Raw genomic sequence first — 7183 nt, 5'->3', positions numbered from 1 at the left:
GAACCACCCTTACAAAAAAAAAAAAAAAAAAAGTAATACAACGCACTACAAAGACCACTGAGAACAAACTAAAGCGCAGGATATTCTTTGCCTTGGCGCAAACTGTTAGAACATGTTATACATGTCTCATTCCATAACGGATTGCGTGTCTGCAACAAAGAAATACGAGTCAGTTTTCTACAAGGCATACAAGCTATAATTGGGTTTTACATTATTTGCCTTCTGTTATGCGCCACATTTTTGGTGAAGATTGGTACGAAATGACGCCCATAGTCGTTATTTTACATCCGTAAAAACTTGAGTGTAATCTAGAGTTGCCATATTACAAAGTGAAAATCCGGGACGCTCCTAAATTACGAGTATTTTTGAAACGCTTGGGAAAATGTTAGAGTATTTAAAAAAAATAGAACTCTATCTAATTGAAGAAAGTAGTTTTTACGGATGTAAAATAACGACTATGGGCGTCATTTCGTACCAATCTTCACCAAAAATGCGGCGCATAATAGAAGGCAAATAATGTAAAACCCAATTATAGCTTTATGTCTTGTAGAAAACTAACTTGTATTTTTTGTTGTAGAGACGCTATCCGTTATGGAATGAGACATGTATAACATGTTCTAACAGTTTGCGCCAAGGCAAAGCATATCCTGCGCTTTAGTTTGTTCTCAATTATAAAGGGGGTTTTTCATGTGTTCTTTACCTCCGTGAGTTGCGAGCGATTGTGCTAAACAGCCAATGAAATCACGCATCGGAGATGGCGCACTACACTCGCGTCGGAGTAGAAATTTGTTCAATTCTGACGGAAGTAGCACGCGTACACTATTGTATTCACTGACTAACATGGCGGAGGTAAGAACAACGTTTGAACAACTGCTTGTAGAACAAGTAAGAGAAAACGAAATTTTGTACAACCTTAAGCATCCGAAATACAAGGACTCAGTATTAAGGACAAAAGCATGGCATCAAATTGTTGAGAATATTGGTATCGATGGTTAGTACTTTTATATTTGTGTAGTTAATTAGTTGTATTACCGGGAGCAATAGATAGTTCATACAATAACTGGTATGTAAAAATTATCAATCCCTATATAAAATAAAAGCAATGTAATAGAGTTGTTCTATTTTTTTTAATACTCCAACATTTTCCCATTGCTGTCTGTTCAGTTTAATTAATTAAGACAATATATTTTTCTTCTCGAATTGTCAGCGGAAAATTGCCAAAAATATCGGTCAGGGATTATTGATTGAAATATTTCAGAAGCACGATGCAGATTAAAACATAATACTAAAGATAACGAGATTTAGCAGTAGAACCTTTTGTTCCTGGCCCAATAACACAAATACTTCGTTCAAAGTAGTTAAATCGTGAACCTAATTAAATCCATGTTTTATGTACTAATTTATTTTTCAACTTTTGAATTGCCATGCTCAGAAATTGAAGAGAATAATGATATACCTAATCCTGAGAAGAAAAAAAAAACAAACTACAATATTCCCTTCCTTTCTTCTTCGCTGAAATCCGGGACATTTAAGCGTCTCCAGAAATAATTTCCGGGACGTTGATTTCGATTTCGTGATGGTCCCGGATTTTCCGAGACGAATGGCAAACCTAATGTAGTCGCATCCATAGTTAAGTACGTGAAGTACGCGATGATGCCTATCACATTGCGTTAATAAATATCCGTAAGCCAAAGGAAATAGTTACTTTGCAGCATTTCTGTTGTTTGAACAGGATGCGGACGATTCAACAACACCGATGTTTTTATAGATGCTACACAAAAATATACTATTATGTATTAATGATTATAATTTAAAATTTAACTTCTAGAGAATTGTTAATCATTGCATAACTTCGATATAAAAAGTTTAGAAATTTTATCTTTTCAACCCTCCCCCAAAAATATCCGAATTGATACTCCAGTAATATCTTAATGAAGGGAAGAAAAATAACGCTTAGTGAAGGAAAACAACGCCCTACCTAAAGGACAACCCTTAAGAACTACGATATTAACAATATCAAGTGCTCACCACCACCATTTGCTTCTTTTCTTTGTAACCAGGGGTAAAAGTGAGGGGAAACACATGGGGGACTCCCTCTCCCGACTTCCAGAAAATATATGTGGCGTCCCCCACTTTCAAAAAAAAAAAAAAAAAAAAAAAACAACGTTCAAATATAGTCATGGGGGACGGTGTGCCGTCAATCGTTTCCCTACCTTTTCAGATCTACTTTTACCCCCTTTTGTAACCAACCTCTCCATGAGGATCACGTGAAACATAATCAAGACTACGATGCTAACGGATATAAAGTTCTTTCCAACTATGAATGAGACTCCCTAATTAAAGAGGGCCATTACGTACGTTAACCCAATTAGGAACTTTCATTATATTATTATTATTATTATTATTATTATTATTATTGTTATTATTATTATTATTATTATTATTATTATTAACAAAAAACTTTGCACGAAGTTCCAAAGAGTTTAAACTCAAGAGCCTTATTTCATACCAAACTTTGCAAAAAAAAAAAAAAAAAAAAAAATCAGAAATAACGTAACACTAAACGTGTAAAATAGCAATTATAATTACAATATCTCTTTTATGACTTTTTTATCTCATGTTTTCTAATATTCTCTCATATTTCCATTCCATTTAGCTATTTTTCTCAATTCTGGCTCATTTCAGCCATTTCAAATCTCCTTTATTTCTTCTAAATGCACTGACAAATGTTCATTGGTCAACATTTTTTTTTCTTTTACAAAGAAGTGATTGCTGATTCTGAAGTAGTTTATTCTCCTGAATTTAAAAATGCAATCAAAATGTTTCCATTAGGCACCGTTAACTTGATTTTTCGCCCTTATATACGAAATGAAACGTATTTTCATGAAACATCCATATGTTTGAATCGGCATAGCGCAGTGGTTTATTAATGTAAAAGGATAATTTAAGTGGCACATTACTGGGAAAGAACAAAACTTTCATCTAGTGCAGGACTTGTGTCATCAATGTCATGAGGGGCGGGGGTGGGAAGTAATTGAATTTAGGTAAATATTGTGGAACTGTATTTTTTTTCGATTGTGCAATTCCCCCTTACCTTCTGCGGCACCTCAATGGCGGCTGATAAAGTTATAAACTTACATAGCTTATGAGACCCACTTGATATAGGCCTATAGGTATTCGAGTTTCCGAAAGTTTCTTCGTTGTGCAATAAAAAAATTGGAAAATAATGGAGCAAAAGTGTTTGTTTTTGTGGGCTTGACAACACGGTAAATGTCGATCAAGATCAGAGCTGTTTTAGCAGAAAGACATTCGTGATCGTGTAGTGAGCCAGAATATCTTTCGACAGAGGATGGTATCGTGCTCTGTAGTAATGTTACTGCAGTTGTGGAGGCTCTTGAACAAGAACTCCAACCACATGAATGGCGATTGTTGAGAGACTCCTCGAAAATTAGTATGAAGGCGGTGCTTCTGCATAATGGAAACGAATTACCATCAATACCTTCAATACCTGTGGCCCATGCAGTTGACATGAAAGAGACATATAAGAATATGAAATTGTTGTTAGATAAACTCCAGTACACAAAATATAACTGGAATATCTGTGGTGATTTAAAGGTCATAGCCTAGCCTTACTTCTTGGCTTGCAACTGGGATACACAAAATTTTGCTCTTTCTTATGTGAATGGCACAGCAGAGATAGGAAGTCGCACTATATTAAGAAGCAATGGCCTAAACGTGATACTCTTACTCCTGGGATCAAAAATGTGTCTCTCACCCCATTGTTGAATCCCGAACGAGTGTACTTACCACCGTCCGTTGCATATCAAATTGGGCCTTATGAAAAATTTTGTAAAAGCACTTGACAAAAATTATCCTGCATTCATGTATTTGCAATCTAAATTTCCCAAAGTCAGCGTCGCAAAACTGAAAGAAAGAATATTTGTTGGGCCGCAAATCATATTACTGGATGACAACAAGTTTGCAGAGCTGTTGAATCCCATAGAAAACAAAGCGTGGAAAGACTTTGTAGGTATGGGGACGCGGCACAAGTCCTAAATGACACAAGACCTAAACGGCATAAGACCTAAACGGCACAAGTTCTAAAAATCATTTCGTGTCACAAGTCCTAAACAGCACAAGTCCTAAACGGCGCTGGACCTAAAAGTCTCTTGTGGCGCTACCATCGCGTCCGTGCCAAGAATACTGCCAAATCTGTTATTCAAAGTTTTAGATATATTGTTTCATATTACAGAACCTTAGTTCTTAGAAGTAATTTGTATAAATACATATTTTATCGTTCTAAAACAATAAATAAATGAAGCCCATTGTCCTTTCTTGCTCTTTCCATGATATATTTTTATGGTGACAAAATTTTAACTTCCTACCAAATTTGATTCCCAGATCTCTCATAATGTCTGTTTTTCTCTATTTCCACACCATTGACCTCATATTAGTAACATAATATTGTGTTTTAGTTATGTACGTCATAAATTTTGCTTTCCTTGTGTTGTTTTGAAGTAAATTATTTTTACACATATATTTATTGTATTCAAGTCTTTCTGTAACAAATAGTTATCATACTCGTAATTAACTACTTCTTACTCGTTATCATTATTAATAATAATTTTAGCATTATTAACATAGTTGTTACCGTTGAAATTAAATACATTCATAATAGTATTAAGGCAACTACTTACTACTGAAATGCTATATCGAATATTTAATCTGTAGTTTGTAGCAGGGTGGCCACAGACGTTAATGGCTTATAGCCCGTAGTGCGTCACTGAAATTTTAGAGGATCTTTGAAAAACAACTTAATTAAAATTAATGAGAAACTTACAAGGCAGGGTACCCAGGTGTAACATACCGTGTGATAAGATTGCACAGACATAAAGAACATCGAAAAAGAAGCGACACGTATTTTTTTTATCGGCCAACAAGCACATTGAAAGGGTCAAATAGGGGCATAAAAATGGGGTCAAAACGATATTATGTGGAATATAGCGAGAACGAGAAGAGATATCGGAAAAGTTTAAATGTATGAAATAGTACCCATAGTCGGACGCAATTTAATGAGGTAGAACGCACCCATGAGAAGAGAGCAGAACATCTGAAAATGGACCAATCACGTGTACAACATTGTCACAATGTGTTACGGAAATGAGCGAAAAGGGAAGAAAGAAGAAACGAAAACACAAAATACGTGTTTTTGCTTTGGGTGCATATGTTGTCCGTATGCGAAAGAGACACAAATTTATCTCAATGCCCATAGATGGGATAACACGCAGGAAGGATGCAAATGCCGTTCATTTATTGTATTTAGTGAATGAAATTGTACACAGATATTGTAGACGTAACATTAGGGAATATCCTCATTTTACGTCTACTATATCTGTGCACAAATTCATTCACTTCGGTCCACTCCTTCTTGCCTTTTGGGCGTCAACTTTAAAAATTTTGGGTTGGGGCTTTTGCCCCCTAACTCCGTTTCTCCGCAGAAAATAAAAAAAAACCGTATTCGCTTATTTTTTGCATATTGTCACTACACAAAGTTTCGTTGCAATTCGTCATGTCCTTTAGCAAGGGCGCCCATCAGGGGGGCAAGGTCGGGCACTAGCCCCCATTAGAGGAAATTATGCTTCGGAAGATCGAAAACCCAATAGATATATTAGAATAGTTACCGCAAAATTTGAGACTATATTTGAAATGTCGCTTATACTTGCCCCCTTCCCCCTTGGAAAACACAACACGGGCGTCCTTGTCCTTTAGGCTTCTCACAAGGTACTGTATTTAGCACTTTTGATATTTCGTGATCAAAGGTTTGGAGGGGTCCGTGCCCCGCCGAACCGTTTTTTTTTTTTTTCAGAAAAATACGAAACACGTGTTCTTTCATTTTACGTCTACAATATCTGTGCACAGTTTCATTCACTTCGATCCACTTCTTCTTGGCTTTCGGGCGTCAACTTTCAAAATTTGGGTGGGAACTTTTGCTCTCTAAAACCGTTTTTCCGCAGAAAGTAAAAAACACGGATTCGTTTATTTTATGTGTAGTATCTACCTGCCAAATTTTATCAAAATTAGAATATTACCATTGGGAAGTGTTACATGTTGGTATTATATGTAAGTGAATTACAAAGGAGTTCTTATGTAGGAAGAGGGTGAAGCTTTTACTTGAAACAGTACTCCCTGCTTGTGTAGTTGCTAGCGCGTGTGACTTGCACACGGTCTCAAGTTCGATCCCCGTTGAGAGTTTATTATGCAAGTTTTTCATCAAATTTACTAGTTCCTATATACTTGGCACATCTTTAAAAAAATAAAATTTCAAGTGTTCTGGACTTTATTAATGTAGAAAAAAGGATAGTCCTTTTTTTATATATATATAAACACGTCTCCATGTTATAAATTTTAACCTGGAGTTCATGATTTATTTCTGTTCTGCCTAAAGGCACCCCAGCACTTTGTAGAAAATATTTTAAATGATCTTATATTTAGGCAGAACGGGAATTAGTGTTCTGCCTAATCTTTGGAAACAGGGAATTTTATGCTGGAAGGATTTATTAATGGGAAATGTAGCACCAAAATACTTGACTCCTAGCGTGATTTTATGCACATCGGAAGTCATGTAGGTGTATATAATGGATGTAGTAATGAGAGCGGGGACAAAACCCAAGCGATAAAAAATCCAAGAAAAATTCTGACAAGGCGGACAAAATCCTATGGACAGCTTGATTTACCAGTGCTCGCCCTATATGATTATTTTTTCCTTCAATTGTCACATTTTCTTTCTTTTAAAATACGGAAGACCCAATAGAACTTATTCCTAAAAATGATATAATAAAAGGGTAGATTGGCTTTAATTACTTTCATACCCACCCATATGAAAAGTTCTGGGTACTCCTATTTATTATACATTTAATATATTTGAAATACGTTCAGCATGTTTTTGTTAAACTATTCATTTTAATTGTGAAAACTAACTGTGATGTTATTTGATTATTTTTAAATGTTCGTCTTCATGACATAGCATATAGGAGTCTTATTTTGAGCGTTGCATAAATATTTATTTATTTATTTGAATTCTGAAATACTGATCAAGATACTTTTTTTTTTTTTTTTTAAGCAGAGATCAAAATGTGAAATATAGTCTATACTTACTACTGTACAACAGTCTTACGTGTTTTAT

This window comes from Thermobia domestica, chromosome 5 (genome assembly GCF_964235325.1).
Source record: "Thermobia domestica chromosome 5, izTheDome1.hap1.1, whole genome shotgun sequence".
Classification (NCBI taxonomy): Eukaryota; Metazoa; Arthropoda; class Insecta; order Zygentoma; family Lepismatidae; genus Thermobia; species Thermobia domestica.
The sequence above is the reverse complement of the archived record's forward strand: the minus strand, read 5'-3'. Positions refer to the sequence as shown.